Raw genomic sequence first — 17875 nt, forward strand, 5'->3', positions numbered from 1 at the left:
CTTTATAATAATTTATTAACCTTGACATTGCAAGAACACACATGCTTGGATATGGGGGCATAACTAAACACTCCCATAATAATCACTTGAGTCACACAATACAGGCATTGGGCTTCTCATGTGTTATTACTCTATTACTTGTTCCGTCCTGGTCGACGTGAATTATACGTGTGGAGTTTCGCAATTTAACAGATCCACAGCAGGTAGAGGCCTGCTTGGGAGAAACACTCACCTTAAAAGGGCTGTTGTCTCCTCACTGTATGGAAAGTGTGTTAGTGATTGGAGGGAGGATAAGTCGGGGGAGAAGAAAAACACTCCCCTGGAGAACCTATTTTTTGTTCTTTGTTCACACTCCCTTGGTGGAAGTTAAAAATAAAACACCTCATACCTCATATACAGGAGACACCTCAGTGTATTCAAAAAGATAAATAAGCTGAGTGCACAGCACTCCACCTCAAACAGACTTTTTTCCTGTTCCCTTATATTTTTTTTTACTTTACCCGTACATCACAAGAGGAGGCCTGTGCCATACCCGCCTAAAGCAAAAGCTCTATTCAAAAGCCTCTTGAACATTTAGACCCACAGCCCACTCCTGCTCCAGGAGCCATTCACTGCTCTCCAAAACTGCACACAAAGCAACTGACGTGTTTTATTGTCATATCCTGGGGATGGCGTTGAGGTTTTCTGAGGGAACAAAATAAAAGTTAAACCAAAACTATGTCTTTGATGTCTTCAAATAGTTCATAAATGGAGCCTTTGCTGTATTCTAAAGAATGTTCCAAGTAAAAGCCCTTCCATTGATCGAGAGACTTTATGTAAGGCATGTCATTTTATCTGGTATTAGTGTATGTATGAAACATGCTTCTCAGTTGTCATATTTTTACCCATAGATGTGGCTCTCTGGTAACAGGTGCTGTCCTTTGCAGCAGGTGTGCCACTGTAGCCATTGTCCGTGCCCTTCTTACCTCGCAGCAGCCGGAAACACACTGTTTTGTGACGGAGGCGACACACACACGCATTTATTCTAAAGCTGCACCTGGTTCGGCCACATGGGGCCGAGCCTGCCAGCCGAGCTGCGGAATCATGCCATAGTGCAAGACGACACACATTGCTCTGGGCATACTTACCACTTCCTTTCAGACGTTCGTGCCTGTGCTGCTCTCCTGACATCTGTGACTGTTTGATGCTGAGATCACCTGTGTTTAGCATGAATGCAGTGAAATGATGTATTGCCATGCAAGAGATCAGGATTGTTAGTGGCGTTGGTGAAACTGTGATGCAGCATGACGATGTCATCATACAATATGTTTGGCTCAGTATCCACGGTCGACATAGAACATTAAGCTATACACTCAGCTGTATGTTAAGAGAATGTTATGTTTACGGCAACAATGACAACAATCCTGAGCATATCACTGGAGGCATGACATTTTTATAATTTATTGAGTGCTGTGTGCATTGTGCATTTAAGGCTATGCATTATGAAGTACTAAATGATGTAATTGGATCTTCATTACCACAATTAACCAGGCTTCTTTTAGAAGTGATGATTGTTTCTGAAGTATACTGCCAGTATTCACACAGACTGAAGTGATAATTGTTTCTAAAGTATACTGCCAGTATTCACACAGACTGAAGTGATGATTGTGTCTGAAGTATACTGTCAGTATTCACACAGACTGAAGTGATGATTGTGTCTGAAGTATACTGTCAGTAGTCACACAGACTGAAGTGATGATTGTGTCTGAAGTATACTGTCAGTAGTCACACAGACTGAAGTGATGATTGTGTCTGAAGTATACTGTCAGTAGTCACACAGACTGAAGTGATAATTGTTTCTAAAGTATTCTGTCAGTATTCACACAGACTGAAGTGATGATTGTGTTTGAAGTATACTGTCAGTATTCACACAGATTGTTGCCACTACCCTATATTACTACTCCACGTTTGCCATACAAAGAACCCTCAGTTCTTGACAGTATCTCTATTTATAACTATGCTATTTTAAGGCAGTAGATGGGTAGAATTGTAGCCTATATACATTTTACACCTGAGAGAGAGAAAAAAAGGAAAGAGAGAGAGAGAGAGAGAGAGAGATTGGCCTATATTTGCACCATGTCATTCTAAGACAGAGGAGGGGGTTAAATAACTTCTTTCAAGAACTGATGATAGGGGAGTGAAGATATAGGGTTCAGCTTCAAACACTTTCCCTTAGGTTGGAAAAGAAGCATAATGCAAAGTGGAAAGTTTTTTGTATTATTGCATCTCCAAACTGATAAGTCACTGCATATCACAAAATGGATTTTAAAACAATGATACTATCAAACGAGCCATTTTATTGTAAACAAAATAGCCTAGATGCATTTCAATGCAGTGAATGATACATTTTCTACTCATCTGCAAGTTTACTAGAATTGAGAGTAGCCGTTAACATCTCATTCTCCATCTCATACACGTACACTAACTGTCGGTCCCCTTTATGACTACTGGAAGCACTCTTTTGCATCTGACACCACCTGTGACTGAACAGTAAATCTGTCATTCATGTTGACATCTGTTTTAAAAAAACAACATAAAAAATGGTATAACAGCAATGTTAAAACGATAGTTTTGGGGTTGGGGCTGGGGTAATTTTAAAGTTTCACATGTTCCTTCGAAACATCTTGTTAATCTTCCAGTAAGGCAAGCATCTCCTTTGCCATATATCTTAAGCTGTCGTCCTCTTATGCATCCATAAAAAGCTGTGACTGGCTAAGACTATGTATGAATGTTGTGTAGCAACAACCTGCATTCACTTCCTGCATACTTGCAACAACAAGGCCGATACACGCAGATAATTTACTTACGTTTAAGTGGTGCAAAGAGACAAATGCATTGCAGTAAAACTCCAATTAAAACGTTTCAAAGTGGATATTGAGGGGAATGAATGTTTCTAACTTTGAAGCAGACAAGCCGATATCTCTGGAAGCAGAGTGAATGAAGCCGCCTGTGCAGAACAACAAAAAAGATTGCCTTCAGTATGACAGTCTACAGCAGAGCAGAACAGTTTTGGCCAAAGAGGATTATCACGACACTCAACTCGTCTGTACTTAGCCATGCATGTGCAATGACAGTTCAACTGAAATATTATCCTGCCATAAAGGAACTACTCTTGTGGTACTCGTTGAAGTGTCAAAAGCACTGGGTATCTTAGGGGAAGGAAAGCTGGCTGTAGTAGAAATAGATGCTGTGCTGTAGATGAGTCCTATTTCTTGCTTGCACAGCACTAGACACCCACAGGCGTGTGAGCACATAGCAGGGTGTCAGATAAACAAGCAGGTGGTGCAGATGTGATGAGGCAAGCATTTCAAGGCGCTGCGCACTGTCAGGTAGGCCCTTAAAATACCTCAACATTTTTCAATCTATGAGTAGATTGGAGAAAAGGGTCTGATAGCACAAGGCTTGGATCATTCAGACTCTCTCTGTGACCTGACCAATATTGTGTACCGTGAGGAGCAAGCCGAAGGAGAGTGCATTCGGAGAGGGATTCATCACAAGACAATCTGGCCAAGCCTGGCCAAGCCCTCGAGTAGAAAGAGTACCGTATGAAGTGCCTTTTCATACAGTGCCCTGCTGTGCCCTTGCCACATCTAATGATCTCAGGCTGGCCATAAATTACTACATGTTTTGGCCTCTCTCTGAGAGTTCAAAATGAACAGAAAAGTGGAGGAACTGTGTTGCTAGGTGTAACTATGCTGGGAGATATTTGTGGTTACCCAGTGTTTCAACAGACACTCTCCACAGCAAGGTGTTTTAATTAATTTCTAACCTAACTGAATCAGTAACAGTAACTGTATGATTGTGCTATTAAAACAACTATTTTCATTCATTTATAACCTAACTGAATTAGTATCAGTAACTGTATGATTGTTCTATTAAAACAACTATTTGTCCATCCTGCATAGATTTTACTGTAATGCACAAAATGTCCTCCAACTTGCAACTTAGTAGTTAGAGATCATTATTAAATTTTGGCTAAAGTGAAAATATATTTCCAACACAACACTGTTGGGGATAAGAGCATGTAAAAGGGTATGAGTGGAAATTATAGTTTGCTTTTGAATTGGCCCAGAGAAGTGTGTGTATTGTGCAAATGTGCACAAACGTTTAGTGATATAATGCAAGGTTATTGCAAGGGAATACAATAGTATTCCAAAACAATATTCCAGAAAAAAAGGATTTATGTTCATTGAGAGGTTCTGCAGCATTGAGACTACAGTGAGAATGCGTTTTCCCCAGGATGTCAAATGGTGTTGGCGAATCTCTGTTATGAAAGGCAAATTTGGCAGAAAACAGACATAAGACGCAGACTTAATTTCAACTTCAAAAGAGATAAACTTTCCCAGGAGTCTTTTCTCCTTCTCTGTTCTGCTCTGCAAAGATACTCTTATTCCTTCAACTCAAAGATTGGACATGTCTGCTTTAAAAACAGCATTGATGTGCAGGTCCCTGTGTGTATGTGTGTGTGCGCGCATGTAGTGTAAGTATGCATGTAGTGTAAGTGTGTAAGTATGCATGTAGTGTAAGTGTGTAAGTATGCATGTAGTGTAAGTGTGTAAGTATGCATGTGTGGATGTGTGTAAGTATGCACGTGTGGATGTGTTGATATTCTATTGCTAGTCTACCGGTATCATTCAAATGCGTCAGTGTTATGGAACACCAGGGCCCCGTTCGTCATAAGGGCTGAAGCTAAGTTAATCAATTGTCCTTTTAGCCCGTTAACATTAGCGAGCTGATTGAGAACAGCAAATATGCACGTCCTACTTCAAAAGGCAGGAAAGGTCGATCACCAAAACAATGATTTTCTAACGGTATAATGGTTCTAAACTCAAAGAAAAAGGCTCTTTTTTTCTCCGCTGGCGAGCAGGAGATGAACATGAACGCTTATGAAGAATACAAGACCATAATCATGGCAAAATTCATTCCGATTCCCCTCACCTCCTACCTTGGTGTAGTTTTACATTTCCTTGTAAGTCGCTTTGAATAAAAGCGTCTGTTAAATGACTAAATGTAAATGTATTAATAACAAATGCAATAAATTGAAGCAGTGAAAATAAATTGTGTGTATTTCTCTCTATTCTTATCATGAGTCCACCTTAATCATTTTCTACAATAATGATATGCTATGGTGTACTAATAACACTGTCATATAATTACGAGTGCTTTGTTCTCCGCATCGCCGACACTACAAAAATGTACCACTCGCAAAAAGGCGCAAGACAGTCAATGTTGGACTGTGGTGTTTGCAATAAATGACTCGAGAAGGTCTTGTAAATTAATTATTCCTTGTCGGCTGAATCGGTAGGGCTCATACAAGAACTCATCATGATGGAATAATGGATCTTGGCGATCGCAAAGAACTCTCTCCCTACGCTAATCTAACTATCTAATATGGCTCCTTGGTCAATGGGATCCCTCCTTTTTCCGGGGGTGTGGCAAGCTTATCCAGCTACACTTAAGTTAGCCTGCGCTGGAGCAGGTTAGTGCTAATCGATATGTTACTATGGTGATTTATCGAAAGTTGCTTCCACGAACCAAAAAGAGGGGCGTTTTTTGTCTTAGCCTGAAAATTAGCTCGCTAAACCGCTTAGCGAGCTATGACGAATACCCCCCTGCTGATCAAAAAAGGAAAAAACACACACACGATCATCATGACCATCCCATCACACCCATCATACATTTTGTCTAGTATTATGTATTTTATGACCTTGACCTTTCTCTGGTAATGACCTTTCTCTGTAACACAACAAGAATACAGACCTATAATATATTCCTAATTTAGGGTGTCATCATCTTACTTTCTCCCTAGATGTTACCATCAAGCTTATTTTCCTCCCTCTGATTCTCTGATCCTTTCAGTCATTCTCCTCCAACCCACACAGTTAAACTGCAGGGCCCAGAGATGCCCGTCTGAAATAATGCCCTGTGTAGGGTGATGTCTTCACAGGCAATACAAACGTAAGGTGGTGCTCCTTTGCGGTTTAGGCTTCGGGGCTGGACTGTGCTACTTATATGTGTCATGACACATAATTGTAATGTCCACGCCTGTGTCCATTCTAAAAGTAACTGACCAGGCCCTGCTCTGGTTGTGAAATAAGCCATGTTTCGTTCTGAATCATCCTCTCCACACAAAAGCGAAAAAGGATGCCTCATCAGTGACACTTACACTTACTCATGACTCACAACCCTGCTTTTATATGCTATCGCATATTCTGCACTGTGAGCAACTACTGACACACAACCTTCAGGGTCATGGCTATATATCTTTGAGCATGCAGCGGTGTGTTTGTGTGTGTGTTCACTTGCATGTGAGCTTATGCATGCCTGTATTTGTGTTCTTATGCATATGTTTGGATGTGTGCACATAATATTATTATTATGTGGGTGTCCTTATTTGTGTGTGTGTGTGTGCGAATATGAGTGTGTGTGTGCCCATATGAGTGTGTGGGTGTGTGCCCATAACAGTGTGCTTGTGTGTGTGTGTGTGTGTGCCTGTGTGTACACACACCCATGTGTGTGTTTGCGTAAAAGCTTTTTAAAGGAAAAAGCTGCTCAGTGCTGATAAATTATTGAAGGAGCCGAAGCAAGGGTGGGGGTGGGTATGGTGTTGGGGGGGGCGCTGACTGCCCCTTGAAGGAGAAGATGGGCCTGATGATACAACCGTCTAAGGCCCAGTTTTGCTGTGACAACATGCACACGCTGGGCACAGCCACAAGTTCCACAGGGCCCTACTCGGTGGTGATGACAATCAGTAATAATCTCATGCTTAAGAGGTATGGTCTCATAATTGTGTAATTACGTGGTGTTGTGCAGTTGTACAAAACAGTACAGTTTAGAAGAGCACATAAATGCACAGTAGTACAATTTAGGAAAACATAAAGAGTAAAAAAAAAACAGCATAATTATATTGTAGGTGATATATATCATTATTAAGGCCATGAGGAAAATCATCTGTTGCCCATGCAAAAACGTAATGATGGAGCTGTGTAGCAGGAGCAGTAGCGTCCTTTGCAGTGGAAAATGATCTGTATGTCCTTCAATCTGGTCATGGCAGAAAAGGAAGGCTGAATGTTGTCATTGCTGCAGAGAGGAGCTTTTGACGAAGCATTGACTGTGTTTGCCATTGAGCTCAGTGTAGGAGGCTGTTTCAGTGTCAGAGAGTGAGATGGCTTTGAATAAGGCTCTATTCAAAGTCCTGGGGAACTGTTGTACAGACATCACAGGGCAGCAGCAGTCGCCTGTAAGACAGCTGCATGGTGATTGGAAATCTCAGCCACTTTCACTTATTATTTGCGCCATTCAACGAAGGTTGCACTGAACGAACGTCAGTCTCTCACTTACGCAACCATGCAAGCACTGAGGAATGTAAAGACAATACTAAACGAGAAGTCAGCTAGGCACAGGAAGCCATGGATCCCAGTTTAAAAGACCTTGATAAATAAAATAAAATGAAAGTAAACCAACCTATTCACAATATCAGCAAACCAAGATTCATACAGCCCTGAATATACGTATGTGGTTTTGTTGTGCTACTATCTGTTAAAAGGTGTGTGTATATTGCATGTGTGTATGAGGATGGGGTGGCAACACAGCCAGCAACTGGTGGGCCTTCACACAAAAGTAGGCTTTTCTCCAAACTCTTCTTTGTTGCAGAGTGGGAGCATGATATGAGATCATGACAAAGACAATGAAGATTACAGTGTGTGTAATAGAGTCTGCATGTATTGCTGATTATGCATGCTATTTACATGCCTGGCTAATATTTATATTTGTTGCCATGTATTTATTGCTCGACTCTTTTTAATCCACTGAAAAGAGTTTACATACAGTATGTGCCACATTGGTGATTTATTGCCAAATAGAGGTAAAGCAGTCTTAGCCTGTATCAACATTTCCATGTAATGGTCTCTGATTTAACATTTGCCAGGTTTCCAGATATTAAGCTGATAAAGTGGGCTATGCTGTTTTTAACACAGCAAGACATTGGCTATTGTTTTTTTTGTGACAACCGTCACAGCCATCGCTATTACAAACAGCAGGCAAGAACGTTCAATTTTCTCCGATATGATATCATGCCATTTCTATGGTTCATGAATTCTTAATCATCTTTGATGTACGACGGAAGAAACGTGGGCGGCAGCGGCATGGAAATACAGTTTTTCCTCTTTATGCAAAAGAACCTTTTGCATGTATTGCACAAACAGGTTATCGAGGAAAGGACACCTGCCCTGGTATCATATCACATCTGGCCAGCATTTGGGACCGGATATAGTTAGGCTAACGCGGAGAGATGTGACTGTCCAACCACCCTGAATGACAAAGAGCGCCGTGTCACACGCGCCTATCACACACACACCGTTTCTCTTCGGTGGTTTCTGAACCTGACTCGGCACCCAACCCAGGAGGTTGCTTTCGCAAGTTACAATAAAAGACGACCTCCAACTGTGGTCTAAGACAATGGACCAGGACTAGAGGAAGAGGGATAACTAGGCAATGCAAATTATAGACCGTTCTGGGATTTACAACTGGTGCTCTTTTTTTTCTGAGATGTGAAGGGTTTCTGTGACAACATCACAGGGAGTTGCTTGACATGCTCGACGATAGAGTGATCTGGAGGAACTTTTTCACCCCAACACCTGACGTCTACCCTAGTATCTTGCACAACGTTTCATTCGACGAACACATCTGGACCACAACAATTGCACAACTCGGACGTCCGGATGCAAAGCTACCAAGTTTGTCCACGTACCTTGGACTTTTTGTGTGTTTGTTATTGTTTCTTCTCGCCCTGGTGATAGTGATGCTGTATCGGATGAAGCACACCATTGCCCCGCTGCCCTCCGATGTGGAGAGCGCTGGGCAGATGGAGATGTTTCCAGATGTGGAACCTGCCGCCGTGTGACCGGGAACTTACAACCCCATTCATTCCAATAGGCTAAATTAATTTGTTGAAATTGTGGATGTGAATTTGATGTGCCTATCTTTAGTCGTGGTATTTATATTTCACGAGTCACTGTCATTCTGGAGCTGAAATAATGTTTTATTTCCTTGGAGAAAAGGTGGTAAACACGTCGCTAAATATACTGACAGTTAACAGTCACATTGTTTTGCTTGAGACCGCTAAACATCACAACAATGATTAGGCTATAGGAAAGTATTAGCTTATGCCAATGGTTAAGGTATGTGGTCTCAACCAAAAAGGAGAAGAGAGGATTCTCTCCAATCCAATTAAACGCGTTGCTGTTCTTTAACTGTGTCACCAGCACCTGTCTCTATGCAGGGTTAAGGTATCGTGCTCACAAGCCTCGTCGTCACGGTTGTCCTCATATAGGCTATTTTGTATCTTCACCTAAAGTCAGTAACACTAAAATATTAACATCACACATCAATGCACCATTGCTTATGGTATTACTGTGTATTCAAATATTTCACATTTTCTTGTCTTGATTCTTGATGGAAACATCAAACCAGGGCTGTAGTATTTTGGTATTTGATGTTTTGATGCAGATTAGAGCATAGTGGAAGATTCGGTTCTTCAAAAGAGAATCAAATCACCTTTTAGAAACAACACTTACTTCTGCCTGTGGGAAATGAGTTGTTAATCAGGCCAGTTAAATGGGGTAACCTATCCAGGAACAGTGTGCCAAATACAGTAAACCTGTTGATGTCTTCAGATCAAGAGAAGCCTCTATTGCCTTTGCTATCCTGTCCCCAATAAGCTGCCTATTTCATTTTAACCTGTTGCCTGTATCTGTTCCTATAAAAAGGGTCACCTCACCACTCAATTGTTTTTGGATTGCTTTTGGTTTATTTATAATGAAATGCTTAATTAAAGCACGGCTGCGTTACATTAATTAAAAACTATTCTTCTCAGCACAAAGGACCTGGCACTGTCCATTCTTAAGAGGCGTGGCAGGGCTAATGGATGCTGCCTCAAAGCTCTTGAGTGCATGAATCCTAATTGACAGAGTGTGGGCTTGGTTGAGATCATCTCTGAAATTGACAGAGGAGAGACACCCCCCCCCCCCACTGGGACACTACACCACGCCTCCCCATTACCTGACCCTCTTCTGTATCTTTTCAAATGGGTGATGCAGCTTTTTCTCTCGCTCTCTCTCTCTCTGTGTTTGAGTGTGTAAGACATACTCATCTTGAAGGTTACATTATCATACTATTGTGGCGTTCTTAATTATAAGAATGTCACTTGTATGAAGAGAAAGCCTTGTTTGGAAAGATACAATCAAAAGATAAAATCATCCGCTACATAATGCCTTTACCTTTATTAAGTTTTCAGTGAAATATTTCTATTTTTTAATGAAATTTACATAGAGAGTAAGACAGGCTCTTCATTATCTGACTAAGCCCAGTGTTTCATTATAAATTAATCTCTCACATAGAAAAAAAGGATTTATGTCATGTTTTTCTTTTTTTATTCTTTCTTTTGCTTTTTTGGAGTATTTGGGGATGTCTGTGTCTTTCTTACAGTACTGATGTCAAGTTCTAAAGTCCTAGTCTACCTTAATAGATATAACATATTATTTTGTCACATTTTGTATACTTGCTGTAACTATTTCTATCAATTTTTATTACCAGTGTCATGTCACTAACTTGACACTAATAACATGTATGAAAATGTTTGTTTATTTTTGTGTGATTCATTATTTTGATTAAATAAATGCACAAATATCCACTAATCCATTAATGTATTAATTCTCTGTCAGAGAATGCACTGTATTCTGGGAAATTTTCTATAGACAGATTATCTGTTTATGGACGTAATATTTCTACCCTAATATAATATAATAATATATTGATATTTGGCCATATGACAGCATATCAGGTACAGGAAATGTAATGTCAATTTGAATATTAAAAAAAGAAAATAAACATTATAGGATGATGCGTTCATGTCCTCCTCAGCCATACTCTATTTATCTTCTGTATTCTGTGCTGTATTCTGTTGCAGTGCTGTGGGATCCTCACCATCATTTCAATTTCAAGCTCTTAATGGCTTTCTTTGCACTCTGCCCCTGAGAGAGTACTTTCATCATCGTCAGGTAACCATCAGGAGTAGGGGAGGGGGGGACACTGCAGATGATGGAGATGCTGAAAGGACACACACACATACACTCAGGTACACACACATACACGCAGGTACACACATTTGCAAACCCATAAGCACACATGCACACTCCACTCCCTCCTCTTCCACACACACACCTATACATACATGCACACAGATCACAGATCCGCATGTATCCACACACAAGAACACAAGCAAACACACATGCACATGCACACATGCACATACACATACATACATGCACATACACACATGCATACACACATGCACATACACACATGCATACACATATACACGCACATACACACACAACCGTATCATTGCTTCAGTCTGCCCACAACCATCTTGCCAACATTTTCACAGATTTACAGATATGAAAAAGCTCCGTAGGTCTGATAGAGGTTAGATGGACTCCAGCTTCTCTCCCTCCTGTCACTCCCAACCTCCATGTGCCTGGAGTCACACTGTGAGACCACTGCTGTTAATGGTTCACAATGGGATGCTTTCCGGACAGTTATTAGAAGCAAAAGTCAGATTACACTTTTAATTCAATCAATTACACCCTAAAATTGATCCTAAGAGCAGATAAAGCCCCCAACCATTGAATCAACCCCTAAAAAGAAAGACACTTTCAGTTGTATGATTCACCAGCCTTCACACATGCCGACGGACATTTATTTCAAATCCTGTGTTCTTCTGGAGAGCACTGTATTCACAGTAGTTTACACATGATGGTATAACCTTAAATATGTTGGCAGAAGTATAAAGCAGAGGGTCACACACATACATAAGCAAACACTTGTGCACATCAAAATACATACAGTGTGGACATAACTCTTGCTAGGCATACTTTATGACTTTTGATGATGTATTTTCGTACTACAATTTCCATTTTCTTTAAAGGCAAGTGTAACACCTAAACAAAAAGTCAGCATACCACAGATGACTAGAGCACAAATTCAAAACATGGTAAGTCAATTTAATGTCACTAGCACTGCTCTTATTTAAGCATTTCAATGCATTTATCACCTCTGAGAGAGACCCATACCCCAAATCTACAAACAGCATACCTGTTTCCACACCTGTTTTGAAACATGGCATATTTGCTGAACTTTTTGTGTAACATGCTGCATGCAGAGCTCTTCATAAAGCCCAAGCCCCCCCCCCCCTGTGATTAGGGCCTCAAAATAATCACTGCAATAAATCACGGCTGGTGAATCATAACCCTGGTTGAAAACAGCCGGTTTAATGGTAACACACTGAAAAGATTCTGAAGAGTCCCCCTACTCCCTGTCTCTCTCTCTCTCTCTCTTCCCCTCTCTTCCTTTCTTACTCTCTCTCTGTTTCTTACTCTCTCTCTCTTTCCCTTGCTCTTTCTTACTCTCTCTCTCTCTTTCTTACTCTCGCTCTCTTTTCTCTCTACAGTCTCCTATTTTATTCTATTCTATTTTTGGAGTAATATATTTGTAGGGTGTTGTTTTGTTTCCTGGAAGAAGGCAGCATCTGTTGGAAAGCCACTGCCAAATCTGTCCGCGGATTTCCATCGGAGGTGCTCTTCCTCGAGGCTGGCTGGTTCATTGGGAGGGTGCTAGCTCACTGTCCTCAATGCATTACAGTGTGTTTTCTATGTTTTTGTTGTTGTTGTTGTTGTTGTTCTTGTGGGGAATGGAAGGAATGGAAAAGGCCCACTGGCGTTCTCTCTCTCTCTCTCTCTAACACACACACACACTCTCCCACTCTCAGCACAGAGCAAACAAACAATTAATTTCCTCTTCTTATTAACAAGCTTGTTTTGCAGAAGATGGTGTAATTATACAGGGAAGTACATCAATCTAACAGACCGACAGACTGAGAGTCTACCCAGTGCTTTAAGTAGGAGAGAGCTAATGGGGCTGCCATTTTGGATCAGGAGCTGCCATTTTTAGACCAGTGGATGACACTTTGGTGCTCATAGCTCCTCGGTACGTTTTTATTTCCCTGGATGATGACAGCTTAAGATCCTATATAGAGAGTGTGAATCTACTCAAATGTCAGCAAAAAGCTTTTCTAGTCTCAAAGATCTGTGTGTGTGTGTGTGCATGTGGTTGAGTGCATGTTTGGTGTGCATCTGTGTGAGTGCATGCATTTGTTTCATCAAGCGAACCGTATCCTGAAACACATATGTGCACACACACACACGTGCACACACACACGTGTATGAGACATCATGTGTGTGTGTGCACATATATGTTTCAGGATACGGTTCGCTTCCTCTCTACTGCTATTGATCACAGGCGGCCAAAACCAAGAAGCCTCTGCTTTGTTAGTCTTCAGTAGTGTTTCACTTGTGTCATGTTGTCATAGTCAGGAGTGACTCTAAATGGCATTGTCACCTAGCAACATTGCTTTAAAAAGATGGACTATATGTATAAAACCTGATGAAAGAAAGTAGGGGGACTGCCGGGTTAGACCGGCTTTCATAGAACAGACAGTTTGTAAGTGTCATCATTCAGAATGAAGTTTCAGTTTTATCACTAATGAGTCGTGACATTGACATGCCATAGCCTGAAGGCAGGATACATAATAATGCTCTGTTTGCATCCAATGCATTTAGGAAGAGATATATCAATATTTTCATCTGAAGAAAATATCATTAATCGTTTTAGATGGTAGAGGACATTATTGTTATGCAGTGTTTGTAATTGCAGACAAGAGAGCACACACAAACAATACCAGCTGCAGAGGCCACAGTAGCTGTTTTAACTGTACTGACAGTACTGGATTGTTTATTCCGGTTTTGTAAGTGATGTGGGCCTTGATGTGAATTGGAGCAGTACAGCAAGGATATGGACTTCATTCTTTGAGACTTGTGAGAAAAAAAAACAATGAAATTAATTTTCTCCTTGTACTGCAAGTATGCAGATGTACGTTTCTTACTTGAAGCTCTCTCCAATCACAACAAATACAATCACAGCAAATCATTCATATTCTTTTTTATTTCACATATACAAAGACTTTAGATAAACCTTAGATGTCCACTTTAGTGCCAATGAAGTCCACTATTCTCCTTGTCCCTGTTATTTTTACAGTGCATCCTTATCCTCAACCAGCTCTTCCTCCTCCAGCCCCCAATTCAGGAGAGGTTAAGCTTCTCTTTCTATGCCTGTGATATTATTAATCTACCTATTAGTGCAGGCGCATTCTTCACCACCATTGCAGGGAGGTTTTTTTGTTTTTTTGTGAGCATAAAAATATTTGTTCTCACTTCCCCTGGGTAAGAGCAATAATATGAGTCATAATTCAAGTAATATGGTTTAAAATGCCTCTCTGTTCCCTGAGTGGGATCCTATCAATTGAAATGAATGGGTTATTGTCTTGACAAGACATGATGACAGATGCTACAGTAATGTCATTATCTTGGCCTCGCCAAAAGCAATGGGAATTTATAGGGCAATTTAGCAGTGATAATTGAAGGAGTGAGTAAATGAATATGGAATACTAGACGTACCGCATAGCGGTGCGTAACATGACAGAGTGAGAGAATGAGCAAGAAGAATGGAAATAACAAGATATTTTCCATTCCAAGAAAAGTGTGTTACATTTGACTAAACATTTGACTAAACAATTGACTAAAATGTTTGTTGTATATCTTATTCTGAGTGAAGATTTAAGGAACTATAGTTTGGCAGTTGTACACTGAGAAGGTGTGAAGCAGGACCTGTGAGTTACATTCTGTGGTTTTAAGACCTGTGTAGTGAATATGAGGATGAGTGTGACTATATCACAGATATATTCTTGTGCTAAATTTGACTATTTCGTGAGATTTACATGTATACATGAACAATAATATCTCATATTCATATAATGAGAGAGATTCCAGTCAGAATTAAAGTCGTTTTATTCTACTCAAATGCCTTTATGTTTCTTAGAATTAGAATTGGGGTTAAAAGGCTATATCTATGTGTTCTTGAATGTGCCATTTCTATCTGTGTGCCTCTGTGTTTCTCAGTGATAGGGATTGGGGTGTTTTTGGTTATGTCTCGAAGGCCATAGGGTCGCTCTGACTTCTGAGTGCATATCCTGCATCAGTTGGTATCTGTTCTATACTGTATATCACGTTAGAGCTGGACCCAGGGTGGCCCACGTAATCCTGTGATATTTAAACTGAGACTCTCTCTGTTCTAGTCAAAGAAGTTGGTGAATCTTTATGTGAAGCCATGTTTCTCCCTTGATGTGCATCACTGTAAATAAAGCCTTGTTCTTGATATTTCTATCATTGCTGTCATAATAATAAGCAGCGATCATTGGGTCCAAGCAGAATGTGCAAACAGCCCCAAGTAGCGAAATTTAATTATTTAAATGATTTTAACATGAAAGAGGAACAGAGTAAAACATAAAAGATGCTGTAGTTTGTTGAAGTGCCATTTTATGGCCGATTTGTTTGAGTTGAATTGGGTAAAAAGCTTCTGTATGCAATTATGAATGAGCCTACACAATTTTATAAGGATTGGCCATTGACACAGGCATGTATTTACCTGCTTTTTTCATTTTGTTGAGTGAGCCAAAAGGAAATTTGCCTACATCACTGTCATTTGCCTACAGATGTGACCAAATGTAGGCAAATGTAAGAATACCAAATTTCTAAATTTTAGCTCAAGTGGTTCTTTACAAATGTGTTCTTGAGAAATGCTATGGACAAAATCTCATGAAAATCTCATGAAATGTGGTGTGCATCCAAAGAAGGTGTAGTAATGTGCAGGGTATTACATTTTGTGAAGTTTGAACCTTTACATCACAAGATATTGCTTATTGAAGTGCCAGATTTTAGTTTTGAATTCACTAGGGCTCCACTCCACAAATGAATTGTTATGAGCAATGGTAGTGCTCCACCTACAGGCCAGCTTGCTACAAAATTTGCATCGTTTTTGGCCAATCGGTTTTCAAGCTCTCTCCCCTGTGAACAAATGAGTTTCCCGGAACCAAGGGTAGCAGACTGATACATATTCATGAAGGGACGGGGCTATGGGGTGACACCCCTTATGCTATAGGATATAAAAACTGAAATGTTACAATGGCTGACTAGATGAGACATAGGTGAAGCTTTTGCATCACTGTACAAGATTAAACCTGTTTCTCGACTGATCATACTCAGACTGTCTCCACCAATCTTTTAGCAAAAAAAAAATGCTATCAAGTTCAAAACCAGAACATTTACATTTGCAACATAAAAAAAGACATAGTTTACAAACAATGAAGTAATGTCAAAACACAGGCATATGTTATGAGAACTAAAATTGCAGGTAAACAGACTAAAGACTGATGGCATAGCTGGGTGTGTTCAAAAAAGCAGGAGCAGAGATGACAGCATCCCCACTCACCACTGCCCCCTGGTGGTCAGACAGCCTTGTGACAGAAGCACCAGAGCTGGCATTTTGACTAGTTCCACATAACAGGGCCTAATGCTCTGCTACAGTGGAGTTCAGTGAGCCTCATGTGAAATGATGACAGTAGTGATGCGTATATGTGTAGACACACAAAAAGTTATTGATGACAGCAGTGATGGGTATATGTGTAGCTGCACAGGAAGTTATTGATGACAGCAGTGATGGGTATATGTGTAGATGCACAGGAAGTTATTGATGACAGCAGTGATGGGTATATGTGTAGGCGCAGCGGAAGTTATTGATGACAGCAGTGATGCGTATACTGTATGTGTAGACGCACAGGAGGCTATTGATGACAGCAGTGATGGGTATATGTGTAGACGCACAGGAAGTTATTGATGACAGCAGTGATGGGTATATGTGTAGACACACAGGAGGTTATTGATGACAGCCGTGATGGGTATATGGGTAGACACACAGGAAGTTATTGATGACAGCAGTGATGGGTATATGTGTAGACACAGGAGGTTATTGATGACAGCAGTGATGGGTATCTGTTAGGGGTGTAAAAAATAACCGATATGTATCGATATCCATTTTTAGCATGTAAGATACGACTACATCGATGCGTGAAGTCCCGTATCGGTATTAAAATGACATGAACCGGTCGTTGCCCCGATTTAAAAGTAATGAACCGATTCACAAGCGTTTGTCTCTCCGTTAAGTTGCTACGCAAAATTCTCATTTGCTGACCTGGTGCATTTGATCTCAGTCAGAACAATGACAGCCTGTCATTGGACAAAGCCAGCATAGCATAAGCATCAGGCGTGCCGCTATCCCTCTGAATGACGCAACGCCATACGTCGACATGCTCAGAACATGCAAGTCCTCTTTCTGTAAAGAATCGATGTCTGACAACACCAAACACATTTTCAATGCGCCATCGAAACTTAAGTCGAAAGTTTGGAAGTCCTTTGGCTTTTACAAAAAAGAAGGTAAACTCGTTAAAAGTGAAGCCATTTGCAGGTTATGTAGGGCAGTAATCAAGTACAGTGGCAGTACCAAGAATCTCACTACTCACATTTCCAGACACCATGCCGGTGATGCCGAACTTGATGCTAGCGCTGAAGGTTGCGTGTTCAAATCACGTCGGGGTCAAAAAGAACATGCTTGTCAACTGCCTTTTCATTGGTCAACGCAGATTGAGCAATGAAAAATAAATCAACGCAGATTGAGCAATAAAAAAACCCTAGGCCCATGAATTTGAAGCCATTACTGAACTTTCAGCGACTTTGGTGGAATATACAAAGTGCTCCTTTTATGACATTTACAGTTTCTGAGACTCGGGCAGCTGTGGTGAGTTGAAATGCAATGGCCGGGACTGAAGCTC

The sequence above is a fragment of the Clupea harengus genome, chromosome 8, assembly GCF_900700415.2.
Source record: "Clupea harengus chromosome 8, Ch_v2.0.2, whole genome shotgun sequence".
Lineage (NCBI taxonomy): Eukaryota > Metazoa > Chordata > Actinopteri > Clupeiformes > Clupeidae > Clupea > Clupea harengus.